Source organism: Salvelinus fontinalis, chromosome 12 (genome assembly GCF_029448725.1).
Source record: "Salvelinus fontinalis isolate EN_2023a chromosome 12, ASM2944872v1, whole genome shotgun sequence".
NCBI classification, from domain to species: domain Eukaryota; kingdom Metazoa; phylum Chordata; class Actinopteri; order Salmoniformes; family Salmonidae; genus Salvelinus; species Salvelinus fontinalis.
In genome coordinates this window covers 51,238,494-51,256,737 of record NC_074676.1, presented here as the reverse complement: position 1 = coordinate 51,256,737, position 18,244 = coordinate 51,238,494, and the positions used below count along the sequence as shown (strand labels likewise).

Here is an 18,244-nt window from a genome sequence, read left to right as displayed (position 1 = left end):
GTATCTGTAACCCCTCCCCTTGCAGTTTGAGATGACCAGGCCGTTGAAATGGTTAAACATTCAAAAACAAAATAAACTAAAGTGACACACATTCCACCAGTCTGTTAAGAACTGAAAATGTTTTTCAATAAAATGTTTTTCCTATGGACATGCCCGTCTGTGTTTTCCTATGGACATGCCCGTCTGTCTGTGCTGCTTTGAGTCTGTATTTCTGAATTAGATGGGATTTTCTGAACTTGTGGGTTCTCTACAGGACATCACGCTGTGCCACACTTGTGGTTACACATGTTTTGCACTGCAGAACACGTCGACCTTCCCTAGATACAGCATCTCATACTATTGGAAGGCATTGACATCTTACCAAGACAAATTTTTTGAGTACGCTGACAGATCATTTCACCGTAACCTTAAAAAGCCTCGAAACAGGTCAGAATATCTTCAAACAAGAAAAATTAATCTTGATGCATTTTCTGGGTGAGCGGAATCAACTCAAAACAGCTCCTTTTCAGTTCATGATCTCAGTACAATACAACAACAAAAATGGATGTACAATTTTTTATTTTTCATTTTATGTTTGTTAGTCTCTAGGAAATGCAAGCACGTGTTTCTCTGGTGTGTGTCTGTGTGCTGTTTCTCTGCTGTGTGTCTATGTGCTGTTTCTCTGGTGTGTGTCTGTGTGCTGTTTCTCTGCTGTGTGTCTGTGTGCTGTTTCTCTGCTGTGTGTCTGTGTGCTGTTTCTCTGCTGTGTGTCTGTGTGCTGTTTCTCTGCTGTGTGTCTGTGTGCTGTTTCTCTGGTGTGTGTGTGTCTGTGTGCTGTTTCTCTGCTGTGTGTCTGTGTGCTGTTTCTCTGCTGTGTGTCTGTGTGCTGTTTCTCTGGTGTGTGTCTGTGTGCTGTTTCTCTGCTGTGTGTCTGTGTGCTGTTTCTCTGCTGTGTGTCTGTGTGCTGTTTCTCTGCTGTGTGTCTGTGTGCTGTTTCTCTGCTGTGTGTCTGTGTGCTGTTTCTCTGCTGTGTGTCTGTGTGCTGTTTCTCTGCTGTGTGTCTGTGTGCTGTTTTTCTGGTGTGTGTCTGTGTGCTGTTTCTCTGGTGTGTGTCTGTGTGCTGTTTCTCTGGTGTGTGTCTGTGTGCTGTTTCTCTGGTGTGTGTCTGTGTGCTGTTTCTCTGGTGTGTGTCTGTGTGCTGTTTCTCTGGTGTGTGTCTGTGTGCTGTTTCTCTGCTGTGTGTCTGTGTGCTGTTTCTCTGGTGTGTGTCTGTGTGCTGTTTCTTTCTTTCATTGTCTGAGTGTGTTTAAGAATGTATATCAGTAGCCAGTAGTATCTGTATACTATATATCAGTATCCAGTAGTATCTGTATACTATATATCAGTAGCCAGTAGTATCTGATATCAGTAGCCAGTAGTATCTGTATACTGTATATCAGTAGCCAGTAGTATCTGTATACTGTATATCAGTAGCCAGTAGTATCTGTATACTGTATATCAGTAGCCAGTAGTATCTGTATACTATATATCAGTAGCCAGTAGTATCTGTATACTATATATCAGTAGCCAGTAGTATCTGTATACTGTATATCAGTAGCCAGTAGTATCTGTATACTATATATCAGTAGCCAGTAGTATCTGTATACTGTATATCAGTAGCCAGTAGTATCTGTATACTATATATCAGTAGCCAGTAGTATCTGTATACTATATATCAGTAGCCAGTAGTATCTGTATACTGTATATCAGTAGCCAGTAGTATCTGTATACTATATATCAGTAGCCAGTAGTATCTGTATACTGTATATCAGTAGCCAGTAATATCTGTATACTGTATATCAGTAGCCAGTAGTATCTGTATACTGTATATCAGTAGCCAGTAGTATCTGTATACTATATATCAGTAGCCAGTAGTATCTGATATCAGTAGCCAGTAGTATCTGTATACTGTATATCAGTAGCCAGTAGTATCTGTATACTATATATCAGTAGCCAGTAGTATCTGATATCAGTAGCCAGTAGTATCTGTATACTGTATATCAGTAGCCAGTAGTATCTGTATACTATATATCAGTAGCCAGTAGTATCTGATATCAGTAGCCAGTAGTATCTGTATACTGTATATCAGTAGCCAGTAGTATCTGTATACTATATATCAGTAGCCAGTAGTATCTGATATCAGTAGCCAGTAGTATCTGTATACTATATATCAGTAGCCAGTAGTATCTGTATACTATATATCAGTAGCCAGTAGTATCTGTATACTATATATCAGTAGCCAGTAGTATCTGATATCAGTAGCCAGTAGTATCTGTATACTGTATATCAGTAGCCAGTAGTATCTGTATACTATATATCAGTAGCCAGTAGTATCTGTATACTATATATCAGTAGCCAGTAGTATCTGATATCAGTAGCCAGTAGTATCTGTATACTGTATATCAGTAGCCAGTAGTATCTGTATACTGTATATCAGTAGCCAGTAGTATCTGATATCAGTAGCCAGTAGTATCTGTATACTATATATCAGTAGCCAGTAGTATCTGTATACTATATATCAGTAGCCAGTAGTATCTGTATACTATATATCAGTAGCCAGTAGTATCTGTATACTATTTATCAGTAGCCAGTAGTATCTGATATCAGTAGCCAGTAGTATCTGATATCAGTAGCCAGTAGTATCTGTATACTATATATCAGTAGCCAGTAGTATCTGTATACTATATATCAGTAGCCAGTAGTATCTGTATACTATATATCAGTAGCCAGTAGTATCTGATATCAGTAGCCAGTAGTATCTGTATACTGTATATCAGTAGCCAGTAGTATCTGTATACTGTATATCAGTAGCCAGTAGTATCTGTATACTATATATCAGTAGCCAGTTATATCTGTATACTATATATCAGTAGCCAGTAGTATCTGTATACTGTATATCAGTAGCCAGTAGTATCTGTATACTATATATCAGTAGCCAGTAATATCTGTATACTATATATCAGTAGCCAGTAGTATCTGTATACTGTATATCAGTAGCCAGTAGTATCTGTATAGTGTATATCAGTAGCCAGTAGTATCTGTATACTGTATATCAGTAGCCAGTAGTATCTGTATACTATATATCAGTAGCCAGTAGTATCTGTATACTATATATCAGTAGCCAGTAGTATCTGTATATCAGTAGCCAGTAGTATCTGTATACTCTATATCAGTAGCCAGTAGTATACTATATATCAGTAGCCAGTAGTATCTGTATACTGTATATCAGTAGCCAGTAGTATCTGATATCAGTAGCCAGTAGTATCTGTATACTATATATCAGTAGCCAGTAGTATCTGTATACTGTATATCAGTAGCCAGTAGTATCTGTATACTATATATCAGTATCCAGTAGTATCTGTATACTGTATATCAGTAGCCAGTAGTATCTGATATCAGTAGCCAGTAGTATCTGTATACTGTATATCAGTAGCCAGTAGTATCTGTATACTGTATATCAGTGGCCAGTAGTATCTGATATCAGTAGCCAGTAGTATCTGTATACTGTATATCAGTAGCCAGTAGTATCTGATATCAGTAGCCAGTAGTATCTGATATCAGTAGCCAGGCTGTGTATAGGTGTGGTCCTCTGCTCGGCTCTCTGTACAGGGTGGTCCATTGAGCTGTGGTCCGGGGTGATGATGTCATGGCGGGCTGTGATTAAGAGGGCCTCTTGGCTCTCGACGGGGGACACTGGCTCTCTGGAACAAACCCAACAACCTAGTGCAAAGCAAGCCAGACATGAGCAGCCTGTGTCCTGCCTGGATCAAGTCTACACTAGGTGAAAGATTAGTGGAATCTGTGTTTATTTACTGTAATTCTTTCACCTTTTTTTTAACTAGGTAAGCTAGTTGAGAACAAGTGCTCATTTACAACTGTGACCTGGCCAAGATAAAGCAAAGCACTTGCGACACAAACAACAACACAGAGTTACACATGGAATAAACAAGCGTACAGTCAATAACACAATAGAAACTAAAAGAAAGTCTATATACAGTGTGTGTAAATGGCGTGAGGAGGTAAGGCAAAAAACAGGCCATAGTAGCAAAGTAATTACAATTTAGCAGATTAACACGAGTGACAAATGAGCAGATGATGATGTGCATGTAGTGATACTGGTCTGCAAAAGAGCAGAACATTTAATAAAAACAATATGGGGATGAGGTAGGTAGATTGGATGGGCTATTTACAGATGGGCTACATACAGCTGCAGCGCTCAGATATCTGATGTTTAAAGTTAGTGAGGGAAATATAAGTGGGTAGCTGGACAGGTAGGATGACTGACAGTGAAGGTGAACAGGTGGTCCCGGGTCAGGTGACAGAGGAATGGATGAGACTGAGGCAGGAATTCCTTTAACCATAAAGTGGTATATTTACTGGGTCGTCTGTGCTGCATAACAAAGGAAGAAAAGAAAAAAAACATGTATCCAATCAAATTCATAATCACAAAGACCAAATCATAACAATCATTCTCATTATTTACATAATTAGGTAATTCAGCAATTCAGTTCAATAAGAAGTCAATAGGAATCATCCTTGAGTCATTTAGGCTCGGAACTATTTATCATAATCAGGCTAGGCCTACTATATTTATTAATCAACCTTCCTAATATGAAGCACGTTGCTTATCTTTACAACAGGAGTATAACCTATCTGACTGGCATGAAAATGAACCACGGGGGAAAACCGTCCTCCATTTGCTATTTAAGTGCATAGATGACATGTATTTATTCCGCTGCCCCTGTTTCGATACAAGTGCATGATAATGGTTCATTCTAAATCAAAACAAATTTCATAAATGTATTATTTAGTAAATGTACAGACAAGATTAAATCAAGAATAGTCTTGTGGGTGACAGTATTAGCCAATCACTTGTGAACGACGCCCAGCTTAAGGCAAACTGTGCATGTTTGTGTGTGTGCTTTTTTTCTTGACTTTTTCAAATCAAAGTCGCACACCTCATGTAGCCTAGCCCATAGTCCTATATGTTTTAATAAGGTTAGTATCACACCTCATGTAGCCTAGCCCATAGTCCTATATGTTTTAATAAGGTTAGTATCACACCTCATGTAGCCTAGCCCATAGTCCTATATGTTTTAATAAGGTTAGTATCACACCTCATGTAGCCTAGCCCATAGTCCTATATGTTTTAATAAGGTTAGTATCACACCTCATGTAGCCTAGCCCATAGTCCTATATGTTTTAATAAGGTTAGTATCACACCTCATGTAGCCTAGCCCATAGTCCTATATGTTTTAATAAGGTTAGTATCACTCCTCATGTAGCCAAGCCCATAGTCCTATATGTTTAATAAGGTTAGTATCACACCTCATGTAGTCTAGCCCATAGTCCTATATGTCTTAATAAGGTTAGTATCACACCTCTTGTTGTCTAGCCCATAGTCCAATATGTTTTAATAAGGTTAGTATCACACCTCATGTAGTCTAGCCCATAGGCCTATATGTTTTAATAAGGTTAGTATCACACCTCATGTAGCCTAGCCCATAGTCCTATATGTTTTAATAAGGTTAGTATCACACCTCATGTTGTCTAGCCCATAGTCCTATATGTTTTAATAAGGTTAGTATCACACCTCATGTAGCCTAGCCCATAGTCCTATATGTTTTAATAAGGTTAGTATCACACCTCATGTAGCCTAGCCCATAGTCCTATATGTTTTAATAAGGTTAGTATCACTCCTCATGTAGCCTAGCCTATAGGTCTATATGGTTTAATAAGGTTAGTGTCACACCTCATGTAGCCTAGCCCAGAGGTCTATATGTTTTAATAAGGTTAGTATCACACCTCATGTAGTCTAGCCCATAGTCCTATATGTTTTAATAAGGTTAGTATCACACCTCATGTAGCCTAGCCCATAGTCCTATATGTTTAATAAGGTTAGTATCACACCTCATGTAGTCTAGCCCATAGTCCTATATGTCTTAATAAGGTTAGTATCACACCTCATGTAGTCTAGCCCATAGTCCTATATGTTTTAATAAGGTTAGCATCACACCTCATGTAGCCTAGTCCCATATGTTTTAATAAGGTTAGTATCACACCTCATGTAGCCTAGCCCATAGTCCTATATGTTTTAATAAGGTTAGTATCACACCTCATGTAGCCTAGCCTATAGTCCTATATGTTTTAATAAGGTTAGTATCACACCTCATGTAGCCTAGCCCATAGTCCTATATGTTTTAATAAGGTTAGTATCACACCTCATGTAGTCTAGCCCATAGTCCTATATGTTTTAATAAGGTTAGTATCACACCTCATATAGTCTAGCCCATAGTCCTATATGTTTTAATAAGGTTTGTATCACACCTCATGTAGTCTAGCCCATAGTCCTATATGTTTTAATAAGGTTAGTATCACACCTCATGTAGCCTAGCCCATAGTCCTATATGTTTTAATAAGGTTTGTATCACACCTCATGTAGCCTAGCCCATAGTCCTATATGTTTTAATAAGGTTAGTATCACACCTCATGTAGTCTAGCCCATAGGCCTATATGTTTTAATAAGGTTAGTATCACACCTCATGTAGCCTAGCCCATAGTCCTATATGTTTTAATAAGGTTAGTATCACACCTCATGTAGTCTAGCCCATAGTCCTATATGTTTTAATAAGGTTAGTATCACACCTCATGTAGCCTAGCCCATAGTCCTATATGTTTTAATAAGGTTAGTATCACACCTCAAGTAGCCTAGCCCATAGTCTTATATGTTTTAACCTGTCTAGGATCAGCGTGGCGCTAGCGGCACACCCCCCCCCCCCCCACTGAAAAACCAGTGCCGCGAAATTCAAAAAAAATATTTTTTTAAAATATTTAACTTTCACACATTAAAGTCCAATACAGCTAATGAAAGACACAGATCTTATGAATCCAGTCAACATTTCCGATTTTTAAAATGTTTTACAGGGAAGACACAATATGTAAAGATGTACATCTATTACCTAAAAACACATTAGCATATTCCACCATCTTTTATTTGTCCACCAACACCAGTAGCCATCACCAATTCGGCTAAACTAAGATATTTATAGCCCCTAACCAACAAAAAAACTCATTAGATGACAGTCTGATAACATATTTATGGTATGGGATAGGTTTTGTTAGAAAAAAGTGCATATTTCAGGTATATGGCATAGTTTACAATTGCACCCACCATCACAAATGGACTAGAATAATTACAATGAGCAACGTGTTTACCTAACTACTAATCATCAAACATTTCGTAAAAATACACAGCATACACGAATCGAAAGACACAGATCCTGTGAATACAGACAATATTTCAGATTTTCTAAGTGTCTTACAGCGAAAACACAATAAATCGTTATATTAGCTTAGCACATAGCAATTAGCAGCCCAGCATTGATTCTAGCCAAAGTGAGCGATAAAAGTCAACATCGCCAAAAGATATTAATTTTTTCACTAACCTTCTCAGAATTCTTCCGATGACACTCCTGTAACATCACATTACAACATGCATATACAGTTTGATCGAAAATGTTTATATTTAGCCACCAAAATCATGGTTAGACAATGTGAAATGTAACTCAGCTGGTCAGAATTTGTCCTTGCGCCACTTAGACAGTGATCTACTCTTATACATAAATACTCATAAACGTGACTAAAAAATATAGGGTGGACAGGGATTGATAGACAATTTAATTCTTAATACAATTGCGTTATTACATTTTTTAATTTATCCTTACTTTTCAATACAGTTTGCGCCAAGCGAAGCTACGTCAAAAAACATGGCGTCCTAAGCCACTAAAATGTTTCGACAGAAACACGATTTATCATAATAAAAATGTCCTACCTTGAGCTGTTCTTCCATCAGTATCTTGGGCAAAGGATCCTTTCTTGGGAGAAATCGTCTTTTGGTGGAAAGCTGTCCTCTTGCCATGTGGAAATGTCAACTACGTTCGGGATGAACTGAAAAGCGTTCCCAACTTTTCACATCGTTGCAAAAATAAATGTCCCAAAATCGCACTAAACGGATATAAATTGCTATAAAACGCTTTAAATTAACTACTTTGTGATGTTTGTAACTCCTATAACGAGTGAAAAGATGACCGGAGAAATATAACAGGCTAAACTAATGCTTGGAACAGGAGAGGGTCGGTGTCTTCCACGCGCGTTACGCAGCAAGAAAAGACTTGCTAGCTAAAGGTTTTTTTCATTTGTAGTGCCTGTGAACGAGCAATCGAGCCCGTTGGAATCGTCATCACGTAAAGGCATCCAGGGGAAGACGTAAGAAGTGTCCGTATAGTCATAGCAACGACAGTGCCCGTTTAAATGACTTCAGAAAAGTGGCCAACGTTTCTCAAATCTGACTCCATGTCAGGGAAATTGCTGTAGAATGGGCTCTGTTCCACTTAGAGACAAAATTTCAACTCCTATAGAAACTATAGACTGTTTTCTATCCAATAATAATAATAATATGCATATTGTACGATCAAGGATTTTGTGGGAAGCCGTTTAAAAAATTAGCCACATTAGCATAAATAGTCTAAACAGCGCCCCCATCCCCAACAGGTTAATAAGGTTAGTATCACACCTCATGTAGCCTAGCCCATAGTCCTATATGTTTTAATAAGGTTAGTATCACACCTCATGTAGTCTAGCCCATAGGCCTATATGTTTTAATAAGGTTAGTATCACACCTCATGTAGCCTAGCCCATAGTCCTATATGTTTTAATAAGGTTAGTATCACACCTCATGTTGTCTAGCCCATAGTCCTATATGTTTTAATAAGGTTAGTATCACACCTCATGTAGCCTAGCCCATAGTCCTATATGTTTTAATAAGGTTAGTATCACACCTCATGTAGCCTAGCCCATAGTCCTATATGTTTTAATAAGGTTAGTATCACACCTCATGTAGCCTAGCCCATAGTCCTATATGTTTTAATAAGGTTAGTATCACACCTCATGTAGCCTAGCCCATAGTCCTATATGTCTTAATAAGGTTAGTATCACTCCTCATGTAGCCTAGCCTATAGGTCTATATGGTTTAATAAGGTTAGTATCACACCTCATGTAGCCTAGCCCATAGTCATATGTTTTAATAAGGTTAGTATCACACCTCATGTAGTCTAGCCCATAGTCCTATATGTTTTAATAAGGTTAGCGTCACACCTCATGTAGCCTAGTCCCATATGTTTTAATAAGGTTAGTATCACACCTCATGTAGCCTAGCCCATAGTCCTATATGTTTTAATAAGGTTAGTATCACACCTCATGTAGCCTAGCCCATAGTCCTATATGTTTAATAAGGTTTGTATCACACCTCATGTAGTCTAGCCCATAGTCCTATATGTTTTAATAAGGTTAGTATCACACCTCATGTAGCCTAGCCCATAGTCCTATATGTTTTAATAAGGTTAGTATCACACCTCATGTAGCCTAGCCCATAGTCCTATATGTTTTAATAAGGTTAGTATCACACCTCATGTAGTCTAGCCCATAGTTCTATATGTTTTAATAAGGTTAGTATCACACCTCATGTAGCCTAGCCCATAGTCCTATATGTTTTAATAAGGTTAGTATCACACCTCAAGTAGCCTAGCCCATAGTCTTATATGTTTTAATAAGGTTAGTATCACACCTCATGTAGCCTAGCCCATAGTCCTATATGTTTTAATAAGGTTAGTATCACACCTCATGTAGTCTAGCCCATAGTCCTATATGTTTTAATAAGGTTAGTATCACACCTCATGTAGCCTAGCCCATAGTCCTATATGTTTTAATAAGGTTAGTATCACACCTCATGTAGTCTAGCCCATAGTCCTATATGTTTTAATAAGGTTAGTATCACACCTCAAGTAGCCTAGCCCATAGTCATATGTTTTAATAAGGTTAGTATCACACCTCATGTAGCCTAGCCCATAGTCCTATATGTTTTAATAAGGTTAGTATCACACCTCATGTAGTCTAGCCCATAGTCCTATATGTTTTAATAAGGTTAGTATCACACCTCATGTAGCCTAGCCCATAGTCTTATATGTTTTAATAAGGTTAGTATCACACCTCATGTAGCCTAGCCCATAGTCCTATATGTTTTAATAAGGTTAGTATCACACCTCATGTAGCCTAGCCCATAGTCTTATATGTTTTAATAAGGTTAGTATCACACCTCATGTAGCCTAGCCCATAGTCCTATATGTTTTAATAAGGTTAGTATCACACCTCATGTAGTCTAGCCCATAGTCCTATATGTTTTAATAAGGTTAGTATCACACCTCATGTAGCCTAGCCCATAGTCCTATATGTTTTAATAAGGTTAGTATCACACCTCATGTAGCCTAGCCCATAGTCCTATATGTTTTAATAAGGTTAGTATCACACCTCATGTAGCCTAGCCCATAGTCCTATATGTTTTAATAAGGTTAGTATCACACCTCATGTAGTCTAGCCCATAGTCCTATATGTTTTAATAAGGTTAGTATCACACCTCATGTAGTCTAGCCCATAGTCCTATATGTTTTAATAAGGTTAGTATCACACCTCATGTAGCCTAGCCCATAGTCCTATATGTTTTAATAAGGTTAGTATCACACCTCATGTAGCCTAGCCCATAGTCCTATATGTTTTAATAAGGTTAGTATCACACCTCATGTAGCCTAGCCCATAGTCCTATATGTCTTAATAAGGTTAGTATCACTCCTCATGTAGCCTAGCCTATAGGTCTATATGGTTTAATAAGGTTAGTATCACACCTCATGTAGCCTAGCCCATAGTCATATGTTTTAATAAGGTTAGTATCACACCTCATGTAGTCTAGCCCATAGTCCTATATGTTTTAATAAGGTTAGCGTCACACCTCATGTAGCCTAGTCCCATATGTTTTAATAAGGTTAGTATCACACCTCATGTAGCCTAGCCCATAGTCCTATATGTTTTAATAAGGTTAGTATCACACCTCATGTAGACTAGCCCATAGTCCTATATGTTTTAATAAGGTTAGTTTCACACCTCATGTAGCCTAGCCCATAGTCCTATATGTTTTAATAAGGTTAGTATCACACCTCATGTAGCCTAGCCTATAGTCCTATATGTTTTAATAAGGTTAGTATCACACCTCATGTAGCCTAGCCCATAGTCCTATATGTTTTAATAAGGTTAGTATCACACCTCATGTAGCCTAGCCCATAGTCCTATATGTTTTAATAAGGTTTGTATCACACCTCATGTAGTCTAGCCCATAGTCCTATATGTTTTAATAAGGTTAGTATCACACCTCATGTAGCCTAGCCCATAGTCCTATATGTTTTAATAAGGTTAGTATCACACCTCATGTAGCCTAGCCCATAGTCCTATATGTTTTAATAAGGTTAGTATCACACCTCATGTAGTCTAGCCCATAGTTCTATATGTTTTAATAAGGTTAGTATCACACCTCATGTAGCCTAGCCCATAGTCCTATATGTTTTAATAAGGTTAGTATCACACCTCAAGTAGCCTAGCCCATAGTCTTATATGTTTTAATAAGGTTAGTATCACACCTCATGTAGCCTAGCCCATAGTCCTATATGTTTTAATAAGGTTAGTATCACACCTCATGTAGTCTAGCCCATAGTCCTATATGTTTTAATAAGGTTAGTATCACACCTCATGTAGTCTAGCCCATAGTCCTATATGTTTTAATAAGGTTAGTATCACACCTCATGTAGCCTAGCCCATAGTCCTATATGTTTTAATAAGGTTAGTATCACACCTCATGTAGCCTAGCCCATAGTCCTATATGTTTTAATAAGGTTAGTATCACACCTCATGTAGCCTAGCCCATAGTCCTATATGTTTTAATAAGGTTAGTATCACACCTCATGTAGTCTAGCCCATAGTCCTATATGTTTTAATAAGGTTAGTATCACACCTCATGTAGTCTAGCCCATAGTCCTATATGTTTTAATAAGGTTAGTATCACACCTCATGTAGTCTAGCCCATAGTCCTATATGTTTTAATAAGGTTAGTATCTGGTTACATCAGTGGCTTGTAGGCTGTGCGTGGAAGACGAGAGATGCTAAATATGTTTATGATAATTAATGGTCAGTTACCGTGAGACCGGCTGTTATTTGCTTGACAATCACCGGCTGACAAAATGTCACGACTGCCACACTAGTCCTACTCACCACTACTCACCACTACTCACCACTACTCACCACTACTCACCACTACTCACCACTACTCAGCACTACTCAGCACTACTCAGCACTACTCAGCACTACTCACCACTACTCACCACTACTCACCACTACTCACCACTACTCACCACTACTCACCACTACTCACCACTACTCACCACTACTCAGCACTACTCAGCACTACTCACCACTACTCACCACTACTCACCACTACTCAGCACTACTCAGCACTACTCACCACTACTCACCACTACTCACCACTACTCACCACTACTCACCACTACTCACCACTACTCACCACTACTCACCACTACTCACCACTACTCACCACTACTCACCACTACTCACCACTACTCAGCACTACTCCTTCTTCTTTCACAGTGGATTTGTAATTCTTCCAATGTGCGGAAAGCGCAAACACACACGCGCACGCACACGCACACAGACACACAGACACACAGACACACAGACACACAGACACACAGACACAGACACAGACACGCACACAGACACGCACACAGACACGCACACGTACACGCACACGCACGCGCACACGCACACACACACACACACACACACATACACACACACAGAGTGAACCATCCATGTCTGATGTCTTCCAGATCTTTAAGGTCTTAACTTTCATTATAGTTAAGTTTAATGTTAATAAATTAATAATGTTATTAATGTTCCATTCTTCCAACAATCCAGACGACGTTACATTATTATCGAAGTTGGAAGAATTGTTTTTGTTAGCTAGCTTTATTCAGTTCAAGGGATGCGAGCACCAAATTATGTAGACATGCTCAAATGTGTACAGTTTACCCCAAGTAATACCCACAAACATGTTTAGGCACGACGCATGCACAAAATATGTGCAAAGCTGTCATCAAGGCAAAGGTTGGCTATTTGAAGAATCTCAAATCTCAAATATTTTTGGGATTTTAACACTTTTTTGGTTACTACATGATTCCATATATGTTATTTTATAGTTTTGATGTCTTCACTATTATTCTACCTTACAGAAAATAGTAAAAGAAAGAAAAACCCTTGAATGAGTAGGTGTTTTACAACTTTTGTCTGGTACTGTATATGTTTTTTATTTGGCTTTCCATAATAGCTTTTTTAATTCCATTATCACAGGGTAGGCATTTACTGCTGTATATAATATATAAATAATATATATAATATACAATATATAAATCCAAATCTCCTTCAGAGACGTGTGTTTGTGGGCATTTAAAGAGTTAAAAATAAAATTGAACATTATTTTAATTCAATGAGGCTTCCCTTAAAATGTTGATCCAAAAACTGTCACGGAGGAGGATGACTTGGAGGAAAAAAATGAAGAAAACAAAACAAGAAAACAAATCAAATCTCAGAGCCTCCAACCATCCCTCTGTCCCGGTGGTCCGCCATCATCATCTCAGCATCATCTATGTGTCTGTGTGCCTGTATTTGAGTCCTGTTAACATGGCTAGTCCCTCATACAGTATACCCAGTAAAGGACACAGACCAGACGCCTTACACGTCAGTGTTCATTACTTCTGTACTGTATCACAGGATAAACACCCAAGGAACATTCATACTCCAAAGTTGGCATTCCATCGATGATTCATAATCGTGGGATTGGTGTAGACCGTGTGTCACATTACCACCGATCGGCACACAGTATCGCTTCCCCGTAAGAATGATTCACCTGTAACAAAGTCAACCAAGTTGCCATGCTAATATGAAGAAATCGTTTTGTTTGGCATTAGCCCTTTAAGGGCTAGTCAATAGACAACACCAGAACTAGACCTACAGCATCCCAGGACAGAACTCTCTGTGTGATTCACGGTGGGGACATCCACGCTAAGCCCTGTGTGGTGGTGACCTGCTCTGTTACCATGACGCTGAGCTAGGCGTGTCGCAGTAGCCGACACCTTCTCAGCCCTGAAACTAAACCCAGTGAAACTAGTAACCCTCTGGAGGGCCGGGTTCCCTCTCTTCTCTGTCTAAATCTCCCTCAGCCAGTTTGTCTGCTGATTGTACACAGGTATGTTACCTCCCTTTATTGTGTCAACATACTGACAGATCTGCTTTTAACGGATGTGTTTAGTGGTGTTTAGTGGATGTGTTTAGTGGATGTGTTTAGTGGTGTTTAGTGGATGTGTTTAGTGGTGTTTAGTGGATGTGTTTAGTGGATGTGTTTAGTGGTGTTTAGTGGATGTGTTTAGTGGTGTTTGGTGGTGTTTAGTGGATGTGTTTAGTGGTGTTTAGTGGATGTGTTTAGTGGGTGTGTTTAGTGGGTGTGTTTAGTGGATGTGTTTAGTGGTGTTTAGTGGTGTTTAGTGGATGTGTTTAGTGGATGTGTTTAGTGGATGTGTTTAGTGGGTGTGTTTAGTGGGTGTGTTTAGTGGATGTGTTTAGTGGATGTGTTTAGTGGATGTGTTTAGTGGATGTGTTTAGTGGATAAGTTTAGTGGGTGTGTTTAGTGGATGTGTTTAGTGGTGTTTAGTGGTGTTTAGTGGGTGTTTAGTGGATGTGTTTAGTGGATGTGTTTAGTGGATGTGTTTAGTGGATGTGTTTAGTGGATGTTTAGTGGATGTGTTTAGTGGATGTGTTTAGTGGATAAGTTTAGTGGGTGTGTTTAGTGGATGTGTTTAGTGGTGTTTAGTGGGTGTGTTTAGTGGTGTTTAGTGTGTGTGTTTAGTGGTGTTTAGTGGATGTGTTTAGTGGGTGTGTTTAGTGGATGTGTTTAGTGGTGTTTAGTGGGTGTGTTTAGTGGGTGTGTTTAGTGGTGTTTAGTGGTGTTTAGTGGTGTTTAGTGGATGTGTTTAGTGGATGTGTTTAGTGGTGTTTAGTGGATGTGTTTAGTGGATGTGGTTAGTGGGTGTCTTTAGTGGATGTGTTTAGTGGATGTGTTTAGTGGTGTTTAGTGGTGTTTAGTGGTGTTTTGTCGATGTGTATAGTGAATGTGTTTAGTGGGTGTGTTTAGTGGTGTTTAGTGGTGTTTAGTGGATGTGTTTAGTGGATGTGTTTAGTGGTGTTTAGTGGTGTTTAGTGGATGTGTTTAGTGGATGTGTTTAGTGGATGTGTTTAGTGGATGTGTTTAGTGGATGTGTTTAGTGGTGTTTAGTGGATGTGTTTAGTCAATGTGTTTAGTGGTGTTTAGTGGATGTGTTTAGTGGGTGTGTTTAGTGGTGTTTAGTGGTGTTTAGTGGATGTGTTTAGTGGTGTTTAGTGGATGTGTTTAGTGGTGTTTAGTGGATGTGTTTAGTGGATGTGTTTAGTGGATGTGTTTAGTGGATGTGTTTAGTGGTGTTTAGTGGATGTGTTTAGTGGTGTTTGGTTTTGTTTAGTGGTGTTTAGTGGATGTGTTTAGTGGTGTTTAGTGGATGTGTTTAGTGGATGTGTTTAGTGGATGTGTTTAGTGGTGTTTAGTGGATGTGTTTAGTGGTGTTTGGTTTTGTTTAGTGGGTGTTTAGTGGGTGTGTTTAGTGGTGTTTAGTGGTGTTTGGTTTTGTTTAGTGGATGTGTTTAGTGGATGTGTTTAGTGGTGTTTAGTGGATGTGTTTAGTGGGGGTTTAGTGGGTGTGTTTAGTGGTGTTTAGTGGATGTGTTTAGTGGATGTGTTTAGTGGATGTGTTTAGTGGGTGTGTTTAGTGGATGTGTTTAGTGGATGTGTTTAGTGGGTGTGTTTAGTGGGTGTGTTTAGTGGTGTTTAGTGGATGTGTTTAGTGGTGTTTAGTGGTGTTTAGTGGATGTGTTTAGTGGATGTGTTTAGTGGTGTTTAGTGGTGTTTAGTGGGTGTGTTTAGTGGATGTGTTTAGTGGATGTGTTTAGTGGATGTGTTTAGTGGGTGTGTTTAGTGGGTGTGTTTAGTGATGTTTAGTGGATGTGTTTAGTGGTGTTTAGTGGTGTTTAGTGGTGTTTAGTGGATGTGTTTAGTGGATGTGTTTAGTGGTGTTTAGTGGTGTTTAGTGGTGTTTAGTGGTGTTTAGTGGATGTGTTTAGTGAATGTGTTTAGTGGTGTTTAGTGGATGTGTTTAGTGGTGTTTAGTGGATGTGTTTAGTGGATGTGTTTAGTGGATGTGTTTAGTGGTGTTTAGTGGATGTGTTTAGTGGGTGTGTTTAGTGGGTGTGTTTAGTGGTGTTTAGTGGATGTGTTTAGTGGTGTTTAGTGGTGTTTAGTGGTGTTTAGTGGTGTTTAGTGGTGTTTAGTGGATGTGTTTAGTGGTGTTTAGTGGTGTTTAGTGGATGTGTTTAGTGGTGTTTAGTGGTGTTTAGTGGATGTGTTTAGTGGTGTTTAGTGGTGTTTAGTGGATGTGTTTAGTGGTGTTTAGTGGTGTTTAGTGGTGTTTAGTGGTGTTTAGTGGTGTTTAGTGGATGTGTTTAGTGGATGTATTTAGTGGTGTTTAGTGGTGTTTAGTGGATGTGTTTAGTGGATGTGTTTAGTGGTGTTTAGTGGTGTTTAGTGGATGTGTTTAGTGGTGTTTAGTGGTGTTTAGTGGATGTGTTTAGTGGATGTGTTTAGTGGATGTGTTTAGTGGTGTTTAGTGGTGTTTAGTGGTGTATAGTGGTGTTTAGTGGATGTGTTTAGTGGATGTGTTTAGTGGATGTGTTTAGTGGTGTTTAGTGGGTGTGTTTTGTGGGTGTGTTTAGTGGTGTTTAGTGGGTGTGTTTTGTGGGTGTGTTTAGTGGATGTGTTTAGTGGATGTGTTTAGTGGTGTTTAGTGGGTGTGTTTTGTGGGTGTGTTTAGTGGATTTGTTTACTGGATGTGTTTAGTGGATGTGTTTAGTGGTGTTTAGTGGATGTGTTTAGTGGGTGTGTTTAGTGGATGTGTTTAGTGGTGTTTAGTGGATGTGTTTAGTGGATGTATTTAGTGGATGTGTTTACTGGATGTGTTTAGTGGATGTGTTTAGTGGTGTTTAGTGGATGTGTTTAGTGGTGTTTAGTGGATGTGTTTAGTGGATGTGTTTAGTGGTGTTTAGTGGTGTTTAGTGGATGTGTTTAGTGGATGTGTTTAGTGGTGTTTAGTGGATGTGTTTAGTGGGTGTGTTTAGTGGTGTTTAGTGGATGTGTTTAGTGGATGTGTTTAGTGGATTCTCTTTCTTTCTCTCTCTCGGAGGACCTGAGCCCTAGGACCATACGTCAGGACTACCGGGCATGATGACTCCCTGCTGTCCCCAGTCCGCCTGGCCTTGCTGCTATTCCAGTTTCAACTGTTCTGCCTGCGGTTACGGAACCCCTACCTGTCCCAGACCTGCTGTTTTCAACTCTTAATGATCGGCTATGAAAAGCCAACTGACATTTATTCCTGATTATTATTTGACCATGCTTGTCACTTATGAACATTTGAACATCTTGGCCATGTTCTGTTATAATCTCCACCCGGCACAGCCAGAAGAGGACTGGCTACCCCTCATAGCCTGGTTCCTCTCTAGGTTTCTTCCTAGGTTTTGGCCTTTCTAGGGAGTTTTTCCTAGCCTCCGTGCTTCTACACCTGCATTGCTTACTGTTTGGGGTTTTAGGCTGGGTTTCTGTACAGCACTTCGAGATATTAGCTGATGTACGAAGGGCTATATAAAATTAACTTGATTTGATTTGATGTGTTTAGTGGGTGTGTTTTGTGGATGTGTTTAGTGGTGTTTAGTGGATGTGCTTAGTGGATGTGTTTAGTGGATGTGTTTAGTGGATGTGTTTAGTGGATGTGTTTAGTGGGTGTGTTTAGTGGATGTGTTTAGTGGGTGTGTTTAGTGGATGTGTTTAGTGGATGTGTTTAGTGGATGTGTTTAGTGGGTGTGTTTAGTGGATGTGTTTAGTGGATGTGTTTAGTGGATGTGTTTAGTGGTGTTTAGTGGGTGTTTAGTGGATGTGTTTAGTGGTGTTTAGTGGATGTGTTTAGTCAATGTGTTTAGTGGATGTGTTTAGTGGATGTGTTTAGTGGATGTGTTTAGTGGATGTGTTTAGTGGATGTGTTTAGTGGATGTGTTTAGTGGATGTGTTTAGTGGATGTGTTTAGTGGTGTTTAGTGGATGTGTTTAGTGGATGTGTTTAGTGGTGTTTAGTGGATGTGTTTAG

General features: G+C 39.0%; 1 protein-coding gene across 1 annotated transcript in view; it reads left to right on the top strand.

The window, feature by feature from the left end:
• LOC129867590 (ephrin-B2a-like) overlaps positions 1 to 148 on the top strand; it is a gene marked incomplete at its 5' end in the record, with an annotated part of 6,714 nt that extends 6,566 nt beyond the window's left edge. Inside the window, 1 exon segment of the mRNA XM_055941094.1 lies at positions 1 to 148. This exon segment is cut by the window's left edge and continues 4,962 nt beyond it.
• Positions 149 to 18,244: the final 18,096 nt, after the last annotated feature.